General features: G+C 34.8%; 1 pseudogene; it reads left to right on the top strand.

Annotated features, from left to right (window-relative positions):
- Nucleotides 1-2,512: 2,512 nt before the first annotated feature.
- On the top strand, nucleotides 2,513-10,752 carry LOC149170801 (beta-galactosidase 1-like; annotated as a pseudogene).
- The last annotated feature ends 14,866 nt before the right edge of the window (nucleotides 10,753-25,618 follow it).

Here is a 25,618-nt window from a genome sequence, read left to right as displayed (position 1 = left end):
ATCATAATCATTAAGAAAACCATGAAAATTGTCATTAGAATTTTCAGTTGAGAGTTGTGTTACTTCATAGCCACAATACATCTTTTCTGGGCCAACTACATCTAAATCACAATTCTGAATGGTAGAAATCCTTCTTGTATCACTTTCAGTCAAATCACTGGTCCTCAGGGTATCTAAATATGAATTCTTTGAGGTTGAGCAACTACAATCTCCATTATCTAACCTATTGTGAGGGAAGAAAACCAAGCTTGCCAATGGATCGAATGAGATGGCTCTTTCATTTATATTGTTCATAAGCACACTTTGTTTCATTGCCACAAGATAAGGGTAGGAAGAACTCCTATTCAAGCATGTGTTTAGTGGCTTCAGTTGAGAAAGGGAAAAATGAACTATATTCAGGCTCCTTTCTCCATCTTTCATCGATTACTCTCCATATTTCGTCGATTACTCTTTTGAACAAATTGAATTAATAGTTAGAAATCCTTATACTTCAGATGTCACATCTACGTGCACCATATCCACGTCACAACTACTCAAATATCCTATAGTTAAATTTGACTCCTACATATTTCCTAGCTCATCATTGCTTGTAGGGTTTCCCAAAACTTCAATCTTTTAAATGGTAGATTATTGTCCATTACCAAGGTTGCTCCTAAGGGGTTCCAACACTTCAAATGATTGGATATATATCCATCTGTCCTACAAGATGTAAAATGAGATTGATTATGAACAAGAGATGTATTATGATTAAAATCACATTTTCCCACTTTTTTAATTGTTGAGGTAGGGCTATCAGCAACAACCGAGCGGGATGGAATAGATACTTTGTCATAAGGGAAAAAGGTTGTGATCTTAAATTGGAACAAATAATCAGAACCTTACAATCACACAACTTTCATAAATTGCTACAAGGTAATAAAAAAAAGGGTAGGATATTTTGTGCCAATAATGTGTTATGCAATAAAATCAAATTTGAAAAACAATCATCAATAATTCAACAATAAGTTAAAAAATAAGATTCTAGAACCACCAAATCATATGGCAATTTTTTTGTGGAATGTAAGGAAAATATTAGACCAATATAGAAGTAAAATGTCATTTTTTTATTTTTTTTGGAAATAAAATATTTGTAACATTACCATGTAGGAATTCAATTTCATAAGAAAGAGGCACATCCCTTCTTGCATATATTATAAAGCAATATGCATAGACTCACCTATTGTATAGAAGCATATAATCTCTTTTAGACAATACGTCCTCTAGATAAAGATAACTTTGTTTCGTTAAGGTACACAATGGATCAAAACTATAGAATTCCTAGGATATGTGCCAGATCGTAAAAGTTGTACTTACATTGAAGTCATCTATTATATACCATGATCCATGCAGGTCCTTTACATAACAAACTTAATGCCTAAAAAAGGAGGCATTTAGCATATCGACATGCACAACAACAACATAAGGCCTTTATATAGGCAAACCAATTCTCTTTCCACTCATGTAAGGTGACAAATCCAGTGTTTCAGGGAATGTTACCCTCTTGTTCAATTTGCCAAACCTCCGAGTCTGCATCTTGATTCTTCATAAAATATTATTGTAATAACTAAAGAGTTAATTCCATAAGAAATCCATGAACTTTATGAACCAGGATAACATTAGTACAATGTGAAAACATGGATTAAGTTATGGTGGCAAATAGAACCTGAAATCATTTCAATGCAATTGTAATAATATTAGGATTCTGATGGACAGTAAGTTGTTTCAATGGCTTCATGTAAGCATCACATCTACAATCATAGTAAGGTAATAATCATTACCATTTTTAATGAATAAAAGGATTTGCATACCTTTCTTAGTGTCATAATCACAGTTGTAGGGGAAAATATCATACCATATCAATTTATAAAGGGTTGTTCATAGAAAAAACATCAATTATAGAATAAAGTGAAGTTTTACATAATGGCCTAATTTGTCAAATTAAGCCTTGCTAACTAAGCCATGGATCGTGTGTGTCTAGTGACAAAAGGAGTTGCACAGATTTCACTACATCTCAAACCTCTTGCAGTGAGATACTAAGCATCCATGAAAACATGCAATATCTAAGTGCTCCACTTTAATCCCCCAGCAAGGAAAGGAGTCAAAACCATGGTTGATTTATGGAAATAAACTACGTTATTAACTGGCTAAACTTAACATTCTAAATAAAGTCCCACAAATTACGTAAGCGCCTAGGCAGAAATAGGGCAATTGTTTAATTAAGGCCTCGATTAATAAGTTTGAAGGGTACCTCAAATAACAAAAGGAATTTCACCAGGTTTGGCTATAGTACAAACCTTTGAAGGTAACAAATGTCAAATGCCCATGAAATTTTGAATATTTATAGATATAAAAGTGATCCCCTTTAAAACATAACTGATGAAGCACACTCATTATTGCAGTTCTATAATAAATATTTTCTTCTATACACTTTGGTAGACATAAAATAGAAAAGTTTCTCCTACTTTCTTAAAGGATGCTTCGTGGGACAAAACTAACTTACCCATTGCCTATTCAGGCTTATGTATATTATATATGAGCTGGAAATTGTGTCACTACATTTCTTGTAAATTATGATTCAAATAATGTTGGACGAGTCATATTTAATGGTCAACGCTATTAGATAGCTTTGTGGTATGTTAGCATTCTACATGATTGCAGAAATGTGGTTTTCAATATTGCAAAGGTGATAACCTTGAGTTATTAGAGTTGTGATTCTAGCCCTTTTTTTCTCTATATCAAAGTATTGAGGCTCATGCAACTTGTTAAAGTTGATGCACAAACTTATCTAGATGTTGATCACTTTTGTTGCAAGTTATTTATTCTAATTTGAGCATAAACTAGTAAAATGTAAGTATAGAATCTAAATTTAGTTTACAATCATTGCTTATATGCACCAAACAATTAATCAAGTTACCCACTAGTCCAAATGATAGTAGACAAAAGAACATGTATCTGATATCTCAGATGGCGGTTGATAATAAAACTGAAAATATGCATTTTGTTATTGTTATGGTTTCGCTGATGCCTAGCTTGCATGTATGTATATTGTAGCATGCCACATGCTTGATATTATATTAAATTATTAATATATTGGGTAACGTGGGGAATAAATTCTCTAGAAATTGTTTTTTTTCTAATTCATCATTTTCTGTTGGTGTCTAGCATTAAGATTTCTAGTTCAATGCACTGCTTTTCTACCTTCAATAATGAGGTGTGTTTGGCCTCTCTTTTACCAAATCTACATGCACGTGTTACTATAGAATCTACTTAAATGATGATTCTCTCATTGTAATAGGTTGATGTACAAACATCACAAATGAAAATGGAACGTATTGGAGGGTTTTCTTGGGAATCTATTGATGAAAATATTACCTCTTTTGAAGCGAATTGCATCACTCTAGTGGGTTTGCTAGAGAAAATAAGTGTTACAAGAGATAATACCAATTGATTGTGGTACATAACAAGGTGAGACACCATGGTTTCCTTATCGTGTTTTCTTATTGAATTTTTCCCATGACTAACGCCAATTAGTGTGGTCATAGTTGAAAATTTTAGTGGATTTTCCTTGTGAAAGAGCATGCTTGGATTTCAATTTTGTATCTTTTTTTAATTTGAACCTTCAAATTGTATGTTAAGATTGCTACTTTTTATTATTAATGGGTTTCTTCCTTCTTTGTTAAGATTGGTATATGCATCTAACATTTTGCATATTTCTCATTTCCTATATTGAATTATCTCCTACTCATTTATCATACTTGCACCGACCCATGCGTTGAACTCAAAATTAAAAATATTTAGACCTCATAATTGGGAGGAGAGGAGTACTAACATAAATCATTAGATTCATAAATTTGTTGTTGCCTTCCCATGTAATTATACTATTTTATAGCTTGTCTAAATATATGTTATTTATCCTCATTTCAACTGTATCGATGTTGTGGTTTTCAACATGTTTCCTATATAAAATTGACAAGAAGGGTATCTGATGATGGTCAGTTCATTAGGCTTTGATTTAAATGTAAATTTTTAATTCATAGGCATGCACTCATGGCTTCATGCATTCCTAGACACTAATTAAATCTTGTCTTGAGCAGTGTGGAAGTTGATGAAGATGAACACTTTATAAAGAATGGTGGTCTCCCAGTCCTTACTATACAGTCAGCAGGCGATGCATTGCATGTCTTCATAAATGGTGATCTTGCAGGTATTTTCTTATTTAGCATTAAAATTTAGCTATAATTATACACTTTTCAACATGTTGTTGTGTCAAGTTTCATACCATCAAATAACTAGAAATTGTAGTTTATGATAGTGATGCTTTTTCCTAGAATAAATCAAGTGTATAGAGAACTTAGAGTTATACTTCTTCCAGGGTTCTGCAAATTGGATTTAAATTTTTCTTGGATGCTTTTCGAGAGTAAGTATGGAAGGAGGGAGGACACGAAAGTGAGGTTTTCATCTGGTGTCAAGTTAAATGTTGGAACAAACAAAATTTCTCTCTTGAGTATAACTGTTAGTCTACATGTTGGCTTCAAAACCTTTTAATTTTTTTCTTATATTCCATGCCTTTTATTTTTTTGTTGGGTAGATTTCAAACAACTGACAGATACTTGTGTCTATAAGTTGTATCTTAAAGTTGAATTGTTTCATAGTTAGGTTTTGCATGTTGGTTGTTTAATAGAGGAACCAACAAATGGATGGTGTATACTTATTACTGTTACACTTTTCCTCTAAAGTTACTCAAAGAGTTTCTTTATTTGTGTTAAATAATATTGGGCCACATTTTGAGATAGAAAATGTAGTAGTGTTGGGTCCAATAACCCTGAGTGGTTTCAAGGTGTTATCCTCCACAATGTCCCAGGCTGATGAGGAGATCGATGGAGGTAACCACAGACCAAGCTTTCAGTTCGGTAGCTAGCCCTACGAAACCAGAGAGGGCTCTATCTATGAAATCAAAGTCAAGAAATGACTGGAATGTAAAGGATTTTAGGCTAGATATGTTTAGATCAGTGTTTGATTTGATTTTGATTGTTTGTTGGATGGTGGCTTGGGTCTAGGGAGCTAGGTCTAGGCTTTGAGAATTAGATCTACAGAGATGTAATGGGGAAAGGTAGGCACACACTTTAGCACTTTAGGGTTTTCATTGTGTATATGGGATATAGGTAGGGTTTCAAAATGAGCATAAGTCTCATGAATTCGTTTATATCAGAAGAAAAATGAACAATAATGTGAAAGCTTCTCCAAAACAGAGAATTACGTGAATGAATTATGTTTATTATCTTAGGAAAGAAGCACATGAAACATGGAAATGGAAATTAAAGATACAATACCTTCAAACTTGTGATCACATAAGGAAAAACACTACTAAAACACATACCACGGGTATCCCACTACAATAGCTGCAAACTATGTCTATTAGTTCCTGCCAAATTCTCAATTACACTAGATTTCAAGGCTCATTTCCACTGAATCCAACCCTTGAAAATTATTACAAAAGGCCTCATATAGTCTCTAAGGTTGAAATCCTCCCTAGGAACTCGAATTTCCAGCAAATAAATTCAAATACATGCACCTATTTGATCACTGCTACACACTAGGGAGGTTACTCAACCATTTCCTCTTTTATCTAACTATCACAAGATATTTACCCAAAGCATTAAATGGAGGATAAGTCACCTATTCACCCCTAATTTTACCCATTTAAATTTAATTTTACCCCTCACATTCATTTAATTCACCCTTTTTACTTTTTCCAAAGTCAAACTAGGAATTACAAAAACTTACATACTAAAAATTTTACAAAAATCTCAAAAATTTCTAAGTGCACAGTGAGCTGTTGGAGGTTGTTTTGGAGTGCCTTTATGAAGTCCAAATTAATATCTGAAGCCTGTTATGGAAATATGGGAGAGTTTATATGTCTTTCGAGTATTTTTTCACTCAAAATTACCCATTTTTCGCTGAGATATGGCCATTCGCCCAAGGTGTCTCCAGGTGTGTAGTGAAGGCCTCCTGTGCGTAATGTGTTGTCTTCCAACCCATTTTTGGAGGTCTTAAACTGATCCAAATTTCAAACTTGATAGATCTTTGGACATATTTTGAATTCTATTACAATATGGATGCCTCCAGAATGTAATTTGGACACTCTATCAAGGAGAACAATTGAGTTTCCCAAGGTCACTCCAAAACCGTAGGGTGTCTCTGACAAAAGTGCAGCGCCAACTTGAAGAGAAATTTTGACTACCTTCCTGGAGTATTTTTGGGCTGAAAGTGGTATTTTTGGAAATATTATGATGTCTGATACACAATAGAGTCCTTAAGAACTTCCAACACCTACTCCAAATCCCTGAAATTTTGTCTTGAAGTCAAGCTATCCAGAAGTGCAGCAACTCTCCCGTAGCAAGTGCAGTTTGGGAATTTATATCAAATCATAACACTTGTGCATAAATGGAAGGATACTTTTGTTCCTTGGCCTATAATTGACAAAAAACTCTCTCACTTTTGTAAAATGATTCTCCATTTGGTCAGAAACATATTTTGAAGTAAAAATGTCCCTATGTGCAACAAATGGCCTTAAAGAGAAAAGGAATTGTTTTACAAATGGAGGGAGATGAAGGGGTTTAAGGGTGTCGAAATTCTTGGGGAAATTTTTGGGGATAGGGATAGATGTTAGGGAGTGTATGGAAGTGTAATTTCTTTAAAATAGTGTGAAAAAGGTGTGAAAAAGGTGTGAAAAAATCCAAAACACGGTCCTAGCCTAAAAATTTGCAAAAACGCAACATTGAGCTAGGGTTTAGTGAAAATGAGGGGAAATGAAGGGAATGGGTATGGGAAATTGTTCGGAGTGGTATATAAGGTATATGTGGGGGTTATGGAACATAAAAACTAGGATTTTTCTCATTGCAATGAAGAAAAATCATTTGGAGACCAAAAGCACAACGAAACCCTAGGAGAAGGATTTTCACTGAGTTCTTCAAACTGAAGGATGCATAAGAGGTGCCAAATGTTTACTTACTTGCCAAGGAGATTCTTAAACTTGCGAATGCTGAAATGAAACCCTTTTGATACTTTGGATGGTCCTTTGTAGCTTGAAAGTTGATTTTTTCTTTGGTAGTGACATGACCTCATATGTCCCTTTGAGAAATGATGAGACAAGGTAGCGTATACAACATTGTCTTGTTTAAAATAAAACATTTACCATTACCTTTATTTTTCTTTCCCTAAGCTTATAACTCCAATTACCCACTGACTCACATGACGGACTTGTTTTCTTTTTACATATGGTAACATGGTGACACATGGAGTGAAAACCCTAGACCATGGCCTAAAATGAGGAATTTAACCATTTCATGACCCAAAACACTTGAATGAAGATATGATACCTTGAAGAAGACAATGACCATGATGAGTGATGAAGACCATGAGACTGAAAAGAGTAGTAAAGACTAAACCTCCCTAACCAGTGACCAAATTTTTATTGAAAAGTTATTTGAAACATAAAAATTTGACCTAAGACCCTAGCAAAAAAAGCTTTGTAAGAGCACATTTGATCACCGGTGACTGACATGACTAACAGACACTAACATAAGGATGGAACATGAGTTTTGTCCTCACAAAGGTGGTCATATTAGGTTAGGGTCATTTTAACTTTAAGCTTTCCTTTTTTTTTGTTATTTTGTTATATTTTAGATGGTATTTTTGTGAACTCAAATACAAGCATATCGTTATTTTAGAAATACATGGATAAAAATATGATGATTCAAGACAAAATGAAAAATTACCTAAAATTTTGAAAAAAATCTTATTTTAATGAGGATATGATTTTTTACAACGTCATATCATTCCCTTCCTCAGTTTTTTGTTTCTAGTACTATGATCTTTCATTGCCAAACTTATGTATCTGTTTCTCTTACCAATCCCAGTTTGTTTTCTATGTTTACACATTTTGAAATGACATTTTAGGAGAATTATATAGACAACAAAGATCAGTCGTGAAAGGTGAAATTTTGTTGTAATGTTTAGGGTCATAATAATTTGGAAATAGTAGGTAAATGAAAAATGTTACAACAATATTTGATTGAATGTTACTACTTTTAAAAACAATGAACAAGGGAAAGGTGTTTTATTGTTCTCTCATTGAGATTTTGCAGCATTCAGGTCCTACATTCTTGATATCTAAACAAACGAAAAATATTTCAATGGCATTGGGGATGACTTACTAAACCTTAGAATTGTTAAATAATAGATAGCTAATGTATTGAATCTAAATATCTATCATAAATTCTCCAAAGAATAATCTCATCTTTGCTTTCATCATGTCTAATATAGGCTATTTTATTCTTTATACTTTATGCATGCAGATTGGATTGAAAGGTAAATCAATGAATCTCAACAACAATGGAAATAACATTGTTGAGTGGATGAAAGGAGTAGTGGTTCCTCAGAAACAACCTCTAACATGGTATAAGGTAATGGTCATCAAATGTGGGAACTAGATTTGGTATCAGCAACATATTTTTGGTTATACTTGGATGGAAAAAATTTAGTAAGATAAATATTTTACCGAAGCTTATTTGTACAAAGTCTAAATTTAACTATTGTACAGGCCATGTTTGATGCACTAGATGGCAAAGATCCATTAGGGTTGGATTTAAGAACCATGGGAAAAGGCCAAGCTTGGGTAAATGGGCATAGCATTGGAAGGCACTGGCCTTCATATATTGCAGAAGGTGTCTACTCAGATGGATGTTCTTATGAAGGAACTTACCGACCTCACAAATGTGTGACAAATTGTGGCCAATCTTCTCAGCGCTGGTGAGTGATCTGTAATTTGTTGCAAGAATTTTTTAATTGTTGTATTTTATAAATAATGAACTGCGCTCTTCCAAATTTGTCACATTAAGGGTGGATTCTATGAGCTCTTAATAATGGTTAAATTTGGTGGGAGGAATTTTTGATTATTTGAACATCAAAATATTTCATGGTTTTAGGTACCATGTTCCTTGATCGTGGCTACAACCTACGGGAAATGTGTTGGTGTTGTTTGAGGAAATCGGAGGAAATCCTTCTAGAGTTTCACTCGTTAGAATATCTATAGATAGTGTGTGTGCTCATGTATCTGAATCACATTCTCAATCTATCAATTTTTGGCATCTTGAGAGTACTGAAAAAGTACAAAAATTACACATACCAAGGGTTCACCTTCAATGTTCCAAAGGACAACAAATTTCAGCCACGAAGTTTGTAAGTTTTGTTTCATTTTCAATGTTCCAAAGGACAATATATCATGGATTTGTTTTTGATATATGGTTTAGTGTCTAGTAATATTTCTTCACTTTCATATCAACTTCAAAAGAACAATAACAAATCTCCCCATTTTGACCATTGATGGCAAATTTATGGCAATGACTATGCATTGTGAACTCCTCATGGGACCCTTTGAATGCTAATGAGTTGACTTTTCATGGGGTGTTCAAATTCCCGTTGTCAACCTTTCAAATTCCAAATTGGCCAAATGGGTGATTGATTGATCTATTTGCATTCCTTTCTTGAATTGCATCATTCTCCATGGAGAATTTCTCTCATCGCATTATTTATAGTGAGTGTAACATATGGAGTGAGATTAGGATTCACGTTTAGTGTAGCATATGGAGCGAGATTAGGATTCATGTTAGTGTAGCATATGGAGCGAGATTAGGATTCATGTTTACAAGTGATCACATTTTTTTCATTTGATGGCTAGTGTCCTCCTTTAAGTAGTTTGAGTTGCTTCCATGATCATAGGAAACATTTTCTTAAACTTGTGTGATAGTTAATGTATTAATTCATACACTACCCTATTTACATTAATGAATAAAATTTTCACTTTATAAGTACAAGGCATATTAACACTAAGGTTGAACTCATTACACCAAAAGCTATAAAGAAAAAATAATTGATGCTTTAACTTAGAACTCCAGGAATGTCCAAGAAATTTGAAACAGTTCCAGTTCACTTCATGAAAATTTATTTATGTTGTTTCATCTTTTATTAATATTTTATGCATTTAGATCAATTTCTTTCTGCTAAGGATTAAACCTCGAAACAGAGTTTGTTTATCTTAGAGTGTCAAATATAAAATGTCTTGATAACAAGATGGATGGAACTTTTCTTCTTTGAGAAGATAAATTTGTCTGATTTGAATACAGGATAAACTATAAAACTGAGCTTGTTTATTTTAGAGGTGCAAAGACAAAGTGGCATGCCAGCAGGAGGGACAGTACTTGTCTTCTCCTCTGAGGAGAAATATTTTCTAATTTGAGTAAAGGTGTCTCTACTAATATTACATTAGGAAAATGTAACGTTATTATGTGGTTGTGCTAAATTATATTACATTATATTACATGAAACACGAAATTTTTATTTTTATTTTTTTTTCACATTCGTAATCAATAGAATCAAAGCTTTCCTCCTATTTTTAGTTTTGAATAAATAGTGTGAATTTTTAAAACTTAAAAAATTATAATAACAATTATTATTTCAAAATTATGGTCAATAAGCTCGTAGGGGTTTGGTCTCGTGGTCAGCGAACAGTCTGCTAAGTTGTTCATGCCATTGTGTAGGTCACGGGTTCAAGTCTCGTCTTACATGAGGGGTCGTTCCTTGCGGGGTAGGAAATTCCTCCTAGCTATTATAGTGGCAGTCGGTCGAATTCGACCCCGTGTAACGCAAGTATGATACCACTGTCATTGCCAATTCAGCTAGATATCAAAAAAAAAACAAACAAAATTATGGTCAATAAAATTTTTATAAATTCAAAATTTTATAAACAAGTGCCATGTGGTGGCAATGTGCAAAAATAAAAGTAAAAAAACAACGACATTGCCACCATGTGGCTTTTGTCATATATGTTTCTATACTTTATCGAAAAATTCTCCAAGACTTCACAATGTTTTATAACATAGTAAAAGATTCACCAAGACTTTACAAAGTTTTATTATTCAGTGAAAGATTCCGCAAGATCAAGATTTTATAATTCAATGAAAGAATTGTCATGATTTTACAAGATAATATAATCTGGTGAGAGATTCACCAAAAAAATTATATATACATATTATATTATTGGTAAAATTGCCTTCCATTTTTCCTATGTATCATGGGGATTCACCCATTTATTATACATATAAATTTAGAGGGGTTCTTAAAATTTTCCCTGCTTTGTATTGGAAAATGGTATTGTCTTGAAACATTCTACTAACTATTATCCACAGGGGAATGGTCTTGCCAAATCCACAAATAAGAACCTCATTCACATCATCAGAAATACCATATTCTCTTAACAGCGAAATTGGCACTCCTCTTTGGTGAATGCTTTATGGGCTGACCGCATCACACCTAAGCCTTCTTTGAATACTTCCCCTTACTTCCTAGTGTATAGAAAGGAAATCATCCTCCCACCGAACATATACTTGCTTGCTCTCCAATTGTCCCAAGAATCCCAGGGGAAGCTTTGTCTCTTAGTTTAACATAGGATGGACACTTTGTGTCTAGTCAATTTAACGTCTTAAATTGCTCTAAATAAATTATTAATACGGGTTTCGTAAACTGATGAAGTGTGGTGCACCATATGTGCTTAGTTAACATTTTTCTTACTTCGTTGTTTTATAGATTTTATTTTGTTTTGGGGTTTTATTTTTGTTGATCTCCTAAAGTGTCTAATGCAAATGGAAATCCTATTCTAAGGTCTTAATAATACTTTTAAAGGTCAAGTATGGATGTAGATTTCAAGACAAGGTCTATGTCCCTAATGGTAACTTCCAAAACTTAGCACTTCAAAAGATCTCAAAACATGTTATTGGTGGAATTAGTACTTAAACAAAAGTGTAAGTATGCAGCTACTTCAATCAAACAAAAGATGAAATACTAATCATGAAATCACTATCTCTGCTGCTTGTCTATATACGGAAATAAAAGTTAAGATATTGCACTCAAAGAAATCAAAAATTGCAAGGAAAGTAAAACTAAAATCAAATTACACATTCATAATTCGATCCCTCACCAGTAGTCCCGCTATGGCTTTCAGAGGTAACCATCAATGATATGAGCAATCTGATATCTAATTGCAGAAAAGTAAAACTAAAAAATCACATCAACTCATAGTCTGATTCCTCGCCAATTAGTCTCGCTATGGCTTTCGGAGGTAATCATCAACAACTTGAGAAATCTGATATCTAATTGTAGAAAAGTAAACTTAAAATAAAATCACATCAATTCATAGTCTGACCCCTCTCCAGTTAGTCTCGCTATGGCTTTCAGAGGTAATCATCAACAACTTGAGAAATCTGATATCTAATTGCAGAAAAGTAAACTTAAAATAAAATCACATCAATTCATAGTCTGACCCCTCGCCAGTTAGTCTCGCTATGGCTTTCGGAGGTAATCATCAATAACTTGAGCAATATGATATCTAAACTAATTAACAAAGCAAATGAATAAGACTGAAATCAAAGAATGACTGAAATTGAAAAGCTAAAAAAAACAAAGTCAGCAGAGAGGTAAATCTCATGTCACTATTTGATGCAAAAACATGTAAAGAAAAACTAATCTACAATCAACCGGTTGAACACACTTACATGAATTAAAATTGCATGAATGGAAAATCTAATCTATCAAACTTGAAAGCAATCAAATGACATAATCAAATCAAAGAAAAATTACAAAATGAAATCTACTCTACCTTACATTCTAATATGCTCCATGACATCTACTTCACATCTCCTTCCATGTTGAGAACATCAAAAATTTATTCAAATTCCTAAAAATTACAAAGTACAACAAAGCTCTCCAAAGCTTTCAAAAGCCATCTCACAAGCTAACAAGCTTAAGAAATAACAAACTAAGACTTAAAAACTCACAAGCTAAAAAACTAACAAATGAAGGAGAGAGATCTCCTATTTATACAAAAAGATGAGAAGCCATCTCATTAATGAGAGTCCATGAATCTCTCCCTCTACCTCTAGAGTCCTAATCAAAATAGGAATTGATAAGACATGTCTTCTTAGAGTTACAATATAATTAGGAGATGTGACACATATCCTCATGATCCCATGATTCTTTCCAGCCAAATTCGAATTTGTCCTTAGAATGCCACATAAGGGTCTTCTAGAAGCCTCCTTTCAACCTACACATGTCAACAATCTCAACCCATTTGTTAGGTATAAGCATATGCACATTATTTTCTAATTTTTAACCACAAATTCACTTAAAAGGTTTAGAATTAATAAAGATTGGAAAAGCGTAAATGTGGCCCAATGATAATGAGAGTGGGATGAATGTGGTGACATAGTAGTGAAATGGAGGTGATATAATGGACATAATAGTGAAAGTGTAATGGAAATGAATGACATTTTCAAGACTCGACATACCCCCCAACTGAAGCTATTGCATTTCCTCATGCAATATATATTACATTAACTCTTTTGATTCTCGAGCTTTGGCTTAACTTTGCATGATATCATTTGATAACTTCATATTTCTGCAAAGTGTTTTACTTGAATTACAACATGGTTGGTTCTTGTGTTACAACCAATTTTTGTTGTTGTTGTTGTTGCATTTTATTTTGATCTTTGAACTTTGCATAATGATATTTTGATTATTGTTGCAAAGTATATCTTTATTGGATTGCATGATGGTTGGTTCTTGTGTGACAACCATGATTTTGTTTGTATCCAATTTATCCTTTAGGCACTTTTTCAAAAGCCATTGTATGCTCATAATAACAATGTAATAGTTAATATATGTTGGAAGTATGTGGGCTCTTGAGTATGGTATGGACATGACAAGATATGAATATGAATGTATTCCCCCCCCCCCCAACTGATGGTATTGGCAATTTTATGAAATGAGGAAGAGAAATGTTTTTCCAACAATTATCATTCTAGCTTTTTATGGAATTATATGGTCAAAAGTTAGAAAATGACGTACCTTAACTTACCCTTTGGAATGGATGAGTTGTATGTGTGGTGGCTGCAAAATTCTGATCATATTCTTCTTCAAGTGGTTGAACAAGAGGAGTCATGGATAAAGAGTTAAGATGACTTTTTATTGCTTCTACTAAAACTTGCTGAATCTGCTCCAAAATGCTGAAAATAATAGTCTTCATGTCTTCAAAACTCATTGGCACAATTCCTACTATGTGAAAAGATGTTCTGATGTCGAACATAGTAGGAAATTGTTGACTTAGTGGCCATTAATGGATGCCACTAGTCAACACGAGAACTCTCATCATTGATGACAATGAGAGTCAAGATGCCCAAACACATCTTGCTAGGTACGAATGATTTTGCCGATGTCGAGTCACCTAGAAGATCTGACAAACAAGGGATATCAATGTATTCCCATTGTTTGTCAGCATGAGGACTTGCCATTAAGACATGCAAGCCTCAAGGTGTTTTTACAAAGAACTTAGACTCAAAGGACTATGGACTCAATAATTTGCATTGAAGCAGGGCTTATTTGCGGAATGAAAATGACAGGAAATGGAAGATGGCAATGGAGAACAGAAATGGCAATGGGCAATAAGCATGTGAATGAGCCTCTTGCTTTTATTTGTGGGTTATGAATGGACAAAAATAGATGGAAAGTGTATGTGAATGTAAATGAAAAATATGGAGTGAAATGAGGTGAATGGTTTATTATGAAGTATGAATGTGATGGAGACAATAGTATCTGAAGGTTTTTCAAGTGTTTGGATCTGATTTTACATCAGCATATTTTCTCTTTGTTTTTTATCATCCTTTTATGAAACAAATTGGTCTCTTAGAGAGACACCATTCTCTTGTAGTCATTTGTCCTTCCTCCTGGAACCTGCAAAAAAAACTAATACTTCTTCTGCAATGGAATGTAAGATTATCAAATGAGAGAGGTGATCAATCTATCTAGTTATGATATTTACACACAAAACTAAGAATTTGTATTAATGAAACAAGTCTTCAAAAGAAAAATCAAAAGAATTTATACCTACTTTGGAATTGGTGCCCCAAATTGAATGTTGCTTCTTTTCAGCAATTTATTTCATTATTTGCCATTTCAAACTCTAGTGATGGATTTCTCATTGTGTAGATCTTGTTGAGATATTTCCAACAGTACTTAAATCATCAAAATCTGATTTTGTATGAGAAAGATAGGCTGATTTGAACAATGAGGTTTTTTTGGCTACGGAATTGGACTTTAGTTGCGGAATGTGCACGGTTTCTATAGCTAAAAATATTGAATAAAAATTTAGCCATTCATCTTTCATCATCAGTCCAAAATTAATCAATACCTTCAGAAAAGTGAGCAAATAACTTATTCATTTCAATGATTCAAAATTATTTTTTTCTTGACATGCAGCGACTTACTGTGGCGACTCAGTGTGGCGACTTAGTGATAACACACAACTTGACTTCCCTTTGATCGGGGTCTTTTTCATCGAATTGGATCAAATGAATAGGACACCATCCATATACTGACATTTTCCCAGCTACCCATGTGGCTTGTTTTGCTTGATGACACCTGCAACCTAGAGTTTAACAAAAATAGCTGCGGAAAGTTGAACCAGCTACGGAAAGTTGAATCAGCTGCGGAAAGTGGCTGAAACAGTCAACCATCAGTTTTACACATATTTTGGATACTTGAGTCGTGCATAGCTTTTTATCTCTTCCGCACTTTCTTGTGGAGTTTCTGCAACCTTAAAAGTGAGTGATTCATCTTTAAAACGGAGATTTTCAGTTGAAACAAAACCAACCAAAATGATATTGATCCCTTCTCTAACTGAAAATGCCAATGTTACTACACAACAAGCCCCGGGCTTCCCATACAAACAGCAGATAAGTTCTGATAAATAATCAAGGATACCAAGGTCGTGCTTGATAATAACATCACTGTCTGGCCTGAGCAAGGACTGGACTATTTGTGCAGCTTCATGCTGCAACATTACGTTGTTTTGAATCCATGTATGCATTTGCAACTCTCTGTAATTCTCTACCAGAAAGATTTACTACATTAATTGTTCAATCTGAAGTGGTTTCATGACATCAGATGTGAATTGAGAGTGCGTATATGAATCACAGATTTTTTTTATTTTTTATTTTAACTGTGCTGACAGATTTTATATCATCGCATGCCTTTTGATATTCATATAATACAAATCCATTGAACACAGATTTAGACTGTTTGCATGTGACATTTATAGTTTATACCATCAGCGAAAAGAAAGTCAAGGTGATGAAGTCTTCTTATCCCATGACCAATGATCAAATTTAACCTCCACAAATCTCAAACATATTTTAGTTTCAAGATGCTCACATTTCAAAATCGTCAATAGAAACCTATCCGTGTGGTGAATTTAGGGTAGATGACAGTCTTACTATGAAGAATATGCATGCACTCAGAGTGCAAACAAGGAAAAATATTGTGAAGGCACGACAGAGGCTAAAATTCAATGAAGCTGAAATGCCTTAACCAATCATCTGAACTTGAGAGAAGCTCAAATAGGATGGATAGGGAAGCCTATATTGTTGTTGATGTCCCAAACGATCTCACTATCGTACTGACTCTTTCAGCAAAAGCACATATGTAGCGTCCACATATGCAGTGTCCACTTGTGAGGTGATTCTCTTTCCTGGTACATGGAAAGGATTTGACACAGCGTTAACATATGCAGCATGCAACTGTCTGAAAAAAAACTATCCACGGATTAGATAGACCACGACATCCACCTTGGGATCCTTAACAGTGACTTTGAATACATTGCCATGTTGAATAATTTGCCACGTCTTATTAATCGGCTGTGAAGAGCCGTATACAACTGGTTCACGTAATGGAGTTAAACAGAGTCGTATTCAATTGAGATTGCTTGTTAACAGGTGTTAATGAGTTACAAACGGGTGGCATTAAGGGCAGAAGACGTGGTAGAGTAAGTGCCAGCACATAATCAAATTAGAATTCCCCTTTCTCAGGCATGCCGAATTAAATCACAGCCTGTTCGTTTAATTGAAAATTCCATTTTTTCACGCGGCAAGCAAAAATGCGCTCCAAAGAACCGAGAAATTCTCTTAAACTGCCACAAATTTCTTGAAACGGTTTTTGGGTTATCTAATTGACCCTACTGGCGAAAAAAATCATGTTTTATTTTTTTTAGATTCGTCTCCGTTTGGCCAAATCGTGCTCTCAAAGTTTGACGTTTTTCTCTGTTTACGTTTTTCCTGAGTTGTTGCATTCAGCCTGTAAAATCGATTTCAGGAAAAATTTGTTTTCAGATGCAATCAACAACAAATGAATTAGTCAGTTTCAGGGAGAGGACGCTGTTAAAATTGTTTCCTATCATATTAAGCAAGTGCTAAGATCTATTCTAGCTGGAGCAGCTCAGAAGTTTGTTTCAAACGCTTGCTAAAGAAACAGTGGATTCAAATTTGATGCAAATCCATGTGAGGTTGGAAAAGACTTCAAGTTCTGATCTAAGGAGTAAAAAAAAAAAAACATTTTTATTGGTCTTTGAGATAAGATCATGTGGCAGGCCAAGACCAAAGTCATAGTCATTTCCGTGCCTCCATATAAAGTATCAATACAATACTGAGAGCAGCGTTATAACAAGCAGTGCAGCAGAGAAACCCAACCCAATTTTAGCACTAACAGATAAGCCACGCTTTTTCAAAAAGTATGGACAATCTAGTAGAGATGGCACTCCATAAAGGTCGTGACTTTCTCATAAATGTTAGTAGGCATCTCCACATAGGTATGTTCTCAGTTGGGATGTTCTGGCTGTATGAAGGATTTTCACTGCTGATTACAAGAGTCAGGCAAACAACTAGAGGAGGCTTTTGCAGATTTTATTATTTTTATTATTTTTTTATTTTTTTTATTTTTAATGTTTTTGCAGGTTCGTTTTAAGGTCAAAACTTGAACAGGGATGCATATTTTCTTGTTGAAGCCACAGTGAAAGCTAGGATTCAAGATAGCCATTGATTGTTTTTCTTTTTCTTTTTTCCTTTTTTTCTGAAATTGTGAAATTTTATAAAAATGATTAATGGTTTTCAATTTCAGGTAGCAAAGTCTTCAAGAAAAACATGCTAAAAACAGGACTTTGACTGAGGTCTTAGGCTAGTTTTTTATTGATCTGAGTTGGGTGAGTAGGATAGGATCCATGTCGGGACAATTCTGGAGATGCCCATGTGGTCAGTTTCTTCATTGGACGTCTGTAACTTGCTAAACCTTGAAATCAGCTGCGGAATTCTCAACTAGCTGCGGAATCAGGCCACATTCCGCAGCTAAGTTGCAAAACCTTATTAAAACAGGATATAATGTTTTGAGGACCACTACAAATCATAACCAGTCAATCTTGGACAGTTGAACCTATCAAAGTAGTTGGGTTTCATTTTTTTTTTATTGAATCAATTGAAATGATGAAGTTTATTTTGTCTCCTCTTTTTTCTTTTTCTTTTATCCTCCAGATCACACAAAGTGCAGGAGGAGAGCATACTCAAGAATTATTAAAAAAAAATTTACATAACAATCCTTTTTCTGATCCTCCAGATCACACAAAGTGCAGAAGGAGAGCATACTCAAGAATTATTAATTTTTTTTTAAGATGTAAGAAATAAGGTTTCCTAATTACACTTCCTCGGCAACAGCGCCAAAATGTCTAGTCAATTTAATGTCTTAAATTGCTTTACATAAATTATCAATCCGGGTATCGTAAACTAATGAAGTGTGGTGCACCATATGTGCTTAGTTAACCTTTTTCTTACTTCGTTGTTTTATAGATTTTATTTTGTTTTGGGGTTTTGTTTTTGTTGATCTCCTAAAGTGTCTAATGCAAATGGAAATCCTATTCTAAGGTCTTAAGAATACTTTTAAAGGTCAAGTATGGATGTAGTTTTCAAGATAAGGTCTATGTCCCTAATGGTAACTTCCAAAACTTAACACTTCAAAAGATCTCAAAACATGTATTTGATGGAATTAGTACTTAAACAAAAGTGTAAGTATGCAGCTACTTTAATCAAACAAAAGATGAAATACTGATCATGAAATCACTGTCTCTGCTGCTTGCCTAAATAAAGAAATAAAAGTTAAGCTATTACACTCAAAGAAATCAAAAATTGCAAGGAAAGTAAAACTAAAATCAAATTACACATTCATAATTCGATCCTTCGCCAGTAGTCCCGCTATGGCTTTCGGAGGTAACCGTCAATGATATGAGAAATCGATATCTAATTGCAGAAAAGTAAAACTAAAATCAAATCACATAAATTCATAGTCTGATCCCTCGCCAGTTAGTCTCGCTATGGCTTTCGGAGATAATCATCAACAACTTGAGAAATCTGATATCTAATTGCAAAAAAGTAAACTTAAAATCAAATCACATCAATTCATAGTCTGACCCCTCACCAGTTAGTCTTGCTATGGATTTCGGAGGTAATCATCAACAACTTGAGCAATCTGATATCTAATTGCAGAAAAGTAAACTTAAAATCAAATCACATCAATTCATAGTCTGACCCCTCGCCAGTTAGTCTCGCTATGGCTTTCGGAGGTAATCATCAATAACTTGAGCAATCTGATATCTAAACTAACTAACAAAGCAAATGAATAAGACAGAAATCAAAGCATGACTGAAATTGAAAAGCTAAAAAAAACAAAGTCAGCAGAGAGGTAAATCTCATGTCACTATTTGATGCAAAAACATGTAAATAAAAACTAATCTACAATCAACCGGTTGAACACACTTACATGAATTAAAATTGCATGAATGGAAAATCTAATCTATCAAACTTGAAAGCAATCAAATGACATAATCAAATCAAAGAAAAATTACAAAATGAAATCTACTCTACCTTACATTCTAATATGCTCCATGACATCTACTTCACATCTCCTTCCATGTTGAGAAAATCAAAGCTTTATTCAAATTCTTCAAAATTACAAAGTACAACAAAGCTCTCCAAAGCTTTCAAAAGCCATCTCACAAGCTAACAAGCTTAAGAATTAACAAACTAAGACTTAAGAACTCACAAGCTAAAAGACTAACAAATGAAGGAGAGAGATCTCCTATTTATACAAAAAGATGAGAAGCCATCTCATTAATGAGAGTCCATGAATCTCTCCCTCTACCTCTAGAGTCCTAATCAAAATAGGAACTAATAAGACACGTCTTCTTAGAGTTACAATATAATTAGGAGATGTGACACATATCCTCATGATCCCATGATTCTTTCCACTCAAATTCGAATTTGGCGTTAGAGTGCCACATAAGGGTCTTCTAGAAGCCTCCTTTCAACCTACACATGTCAACAATCTCAACCCATTTGTTAGGTATAAGCATATGCACATTATTTTCTAATTTTTAATCAGAAATTCACTTAAAAGGTTTAGAATTAATAAATATTGGAAAAACATAAACGTGGCCCAATGATAATGAGAGTGGGATGAATGTGGTGACATAGTAGTGAAATGGAGGTGATATAATGGACATAATAGTGAAAGTGTAATGGAAATGAATGACATTTTCAAGACTCAACACTTTGCACAAGTTACAGGAAGAAAGGCTGAAAGAAAAAGAAAGAAAAAAAATCTCCATCAGAATGGTATCAAGAGATGGTTTGACATAAAGTTTGCAAGGAAGACTAGCTTTAGTGGTGGGTGACTTAGTCTTGAAGTGGGACAAAGCCCTTGAGGACAAAGGCAAGCACACTATGTTCCAATCCCTATGGATTGGTCCATACACAGTCCATGAAAAGCTTGACCAACACATGTATTGTATTCAATCATTTGACAGGAAAATTGACACTCTCCCTGTCAATGGCCAAGACTTAAAATATTACTTCCAATGAATACCTGGGGTTGCACCCCGCACGTACATAGTCTTTTGTTGTTTTTTGTTATGTTTTCTTTATGTTTTTATTTTTTGCTTATGTAAATAAGTGTTGTGCCTTACTGAGTTGTGGATTCCAAGTGTGTGTGTGGCTGAAGTTAAAAGAGTCTTGTGACATTGCAGCCCCTGGCCAGTCCTATGTCTGCCTTCTTTGTATTGGTTGTAACTTTTGGTCAATGAAGTTTTGTCAGAAAATACGATATGTGTGTAAGGAGCATTTTGTCCCAACCATGAACTTGTGTCTAGTTTGGCAACCTCATGCCTATACTCAGTTCTTCTTTGGTGTTTTCAATCTTATCCAACTAGTAGAAATGGAGAAGGGAAAAATCTAAATGAGAAAACCTAAATCATAGGTCTTTATATGCTTCTCTAAAGGAACAACCTATCCTGCTCTCAATAAGTTGAGATCCCTCTTCCACCCTAAAATACATAAGTGTCTATGGACAATTCTCTTTAAATAAATAAATAAAGGCAAAAGAAGAGAAAGGCTTCCTGTGCAGAGAGGTGAAGCAGTCAACTCCACTGGGGTACTTGTCCAGGCTCGCTGGCAATGAATAAATGCTTGTGTTGCTGTGTGCCTCACCGAGGTACTGTCCAAGACTACTGGTAGCAAAGAAACACCAAAGATGAAAAACTATACTCTGAAAATCTTAAGCTCGCGAGCTAAACTATCATTCCCAATTCGAAACACTGTGATATGGTTGAATCTTATGTTGTGTTCAACTGGGAAGGTACAAGGGGAACCATGTCTACCTATGGGGTAAGTCGGGAAGCTAAAGTAATCTTCATGGTGAATCATTACTCCCTGAAGGACTAAGGCCCTACGCTTAAAAAATGAACCAAGACAGAGAAGTTGGTATTCAACCAGTGTGTCGCCAAGTGTTGTAGTGGCTGCAACACTCTCCAAAATTCTACCTTGTGCTTAAGTTTTAGAGCCTTCATTGGTATTTTCCTTTATGGTTGCAAACACTTGAGCTCATTTCATGAGCTTTCTAAGAGTCTTTTCAACCCTTTTGCTTGTTTGATCAACGGTTGTCTTTTGGCATGTTTAATTGTTTTGCCATGCTTGCGGTCCTTTTCTAGTGATTTCAAAGGTTGATCTATTTGTATTCGAGTTTTCCTAGCTACATAAACATCTGTAGCACTTATACACAACATTTTGAGCATTGTTGCACAAGTGTCTTCATGGTCATCCTACGTCCATCCTAAGTGTCGCACTTGTCACTTTTCATCTAGGACAACCTCACAAAGGGTAATTCTTTGTCTTGTTGTTCTAGTGATCTATGTTGTCATGTCATTGAAGTATGTTGAGTGTGTGATCACAAGTTCAGGTTCCTCACAAGCTCACTTTCCTCATGCACTTACCCATTTCTCCGAAAATCCTTCCAATTGGGAAACTCACTTTCACCGAACCCCAACTGAACTGCGCAGTCTCAGCCCTCAGTGATGTAACCTTGCTTCCTGGAGCTATGCAGTGCACAATCATTGTTCCCCAAGAAAGTTGCACTGCGCAATTCCATATTTGAGCAGCCTGCCTTCATCGCCATAATTGCACAGTAACTTCTCCCAACCTGACCTGAATTGTACATTTCACAAGATCAATCATCAAGCTTCTTCCCTGCCTACTAGAACCCCATAATACGGAGAGGACCAAGCCTACCTTACCTCCCAAAAATGTACAGAAGTGTCTCCCCAGTGTCCTCTCTAAACCTGGACTCATTGATCTCAAGAACTGTGCAGACCTATCCTCCTAGGCCCCTCTGCTGCCCAGTCCTGTCTTGCCTCTGAAAACTGTGCAGACCTGCCTCCCAAGATCCCATCTTGCATCAACCACACATTGTCTCAACTGCACAATCTTGTCTCCCAGTGGCTTCTGCGCAATTTTTCCCAGTAGAGAGGACTATGCTTAGGAGTTCCTCAGCCAAGTCTGAGCTACGCTCTGCACAGTCTCAGTGACCATCCTCCCTCCCTGTCACCTGGAACTATGTAACGTGTAGTTACTAGGCCCTCTTTCCCATCTTGTCACGTGTCCTGGGCCCAGTCCATGAATAAGAATGCATCATCTTAGAGTAGGCAATTTTTTCATTTGATGTCGTCCCGTCATGAGTGAATTGTAGGAATAGGTACACTATTAGATCATGGTGAGATGATGAGGAAGGAGAAGAAGGAGAAAACATGCTATAAGACTCACTTGCACCTAACACAAACAAGGAACTGTATCAAGGACAAGCAAAGGGAACACATGCATGCAACCACCTCTCAAGACCGAAGATAATTGAAGACCTCGCACTATCAAGCTATGCAGAGGAGAAGAGAAATCACATCCAAGAACACATCTATTACTCAGTAGCAACAATGGCTTGACATTGCCATATCAGCAAGCTAGTCCATGTCAGCAGTGTCATGTCAAGTCGTGTCATGAGTTAGAAAAGGCCACATGACTATTATGAGCCATGTATATTGTAATGTAAAGTGGAATTCCAATGGACACACATGAATATGAAGAGTCATGCTAGTTGAAAAGTCATAGGAAGTTGAACAGTCATGAGGGTAGTCAAAGAGTCACAAGGGTCAAGCATCACCCCTTGGTTATATATACCCTCTCATTGTATGAGCAAAAGACTTTTCACCTTGGCTCCTCTCGCAAAGTATAGAGAGTTTCAGTCAGTTCTTTGAGAAGCAAGGAGTGGCTCCAATGTCCCACTACTAGGGTTAGTGATGTATGATGTAAATATGTGTATTTGAACTTTTTCTTAATACAGAAGCCTTCTCAAGCCAACACCTTTCCATGCTTGACTTATGAATGTTTGTAAGACTTTTTTGTGAACATTTATATTTCATGTTTGTTTCACATGTACTAAGAAAGTTGAACTATTTTGGTTGTTTTAGTTCTTATCTTGTTGGGATTGTGTTGTAATGGTTGTCACTATTGTCTCATCGTTGTGGACTATTCCGCTGGATGGTAGACGAATCTTTCCCTATTCTTTGGTTTTAACGACTGTTGCATCCGCTGTGGACTATTCCGTTGGATGTTGGACAGGTCTTCGTGGTTCATGTGTGTCTCTTCCTGGGTGGTACTATTACCTCTCACTTAGAGGCTCACTTTTCCCTTCCTTTTTGCAGTAAGAGAACCTAAACATAGTTACGTTGCACACTCACCTTGCTTTTTGAAGGTACCACTGCAACACTCTCTAGCTGAGGCAAATCTCTAAGTATTTGGTAACTAAGCCATCATATCGAATGTGACTCCTACACCAAACGATGTGAGGTCTAATTGGGATCTCGTATCAAGGAGATCTCTTGAATGTTGGCAGATCCAACACCATCAACAAAAATATAATAATCCAGAGGAAATAAATTAGAAAGAAATTTTACATTTGTCTAAATCAAAATTTTAAATTAAGATAACTCAATGAAAATGTCATACGAAAATGGCTTAATGAAACACTAATGTAAAAATGTCTTAATGAAAATCTATTGTGAAAATGTCCTAACCAAATGAAAAACTTGTAGGATAAGATTATAAAGGCATGTTTCGTACAGTGATGTGTGGTTTGACGGTAAGTCACATGGGCTATGCCTAGGTTGACCGAAGTTCAAATCTCATTGAGTACATTGACCTGCTGTGGTGGCGGCTAGAGGGGCAGATTCCCCTTTCCCGTGAGTCTGCTCTTGCTAAAATCATAGAGACTTAGTATACCCGACTTGCAGGTGGTTGGTTATGCTCTTGGTGTTATAGTGGCGGCGTTGAGGTTTGATCCTGGGTCTCCCTTAGATTAGGCCAGGCAGTTACCGATTCACCATGTTGTAAAAAAAAAAAAAGATTATAAAGGCATGTTTCAGTCAAAATACCTACATGAACGTGATGTTTCAATTTTTTTAATAAAAATAAAATAAAGTGTTCGCAATGATAATAAAATAAAAATCATTTTCATTAATTTGACAAAAACAATTTGATTACGTTATTAACACAATTATCTCGAAGACATATTCTTATATAGAGACATTTACTTGTATAATTATTTATTAAATGTTTAAAATAAAATAAATTTTATATATTTTTTAATTAAATTTTATATATAATTAAAAAATTTATAAATTTAAAAAGGAAAAGTTGAAATAAATTTATTTACTACCTGAGAAAAAAATTGAAATAATTATGTTTATAGGAATGTTTATTTTGAAACAAGGTTTTCAAAATTTTAATTTAATTATCAATAATTATTAAGTGAATGGTAGCGCGTAACGAAGGGGAGGAGTTCCCGGAAAGTTATGGAAATTCTGATCATATTTAGAGAAAATCCCGCAAGGATTTTTGTAAATTCAAGTTATAATTGTTAAACTTCAAAATTTTAGGTGTCCTAGACGTTTTTTATGGTATTGAATCCATTTCCACCATCAAAAACACGATTCAAACACCATCTCTATAAAAAAAATTGAAATTTTTTTACTTGGATTCCAACTACTTTTGGTCGTCCGGGCAATTCCTCAGCCTCATTAGACGACTCCGAATGGTAGAGATATTAACATTCTAGAATATTCTCAGTAGTATATACAAATTAGAGGCTGAGATTTATTTCCGAAGTAATTATGTCTCTTTTGTCCTTTTAATTAAATTCATTAATTAAAAAAACGTCATATGAAATGAGTTATAAATTTTGAGCATGTGGTATTGATAAGATATGGTATAACCCA

This window comes from Pinus tabuliformis, chromosome 4_2 (genome assembly GCF_031772625.1).
Source record: "Pinus tabuliformis cultivar Carrire ecotype Pingquan chromosome 4_2, CPIR1, whole genome shotgun sequence".
In the NCBI taxonomy this organism is placed as follows: domain Eukaryota; kingdom Viridiplantae; phylum Streptophyta; class Pinopsida; order Pinales; family Pinaceae; genus Pinus; species Pinus tabuliformis.
Note: the sequence above shows the minus strand (reverse complement) of the source record. Positions and strands in the feature narration are given on the sequence as shown.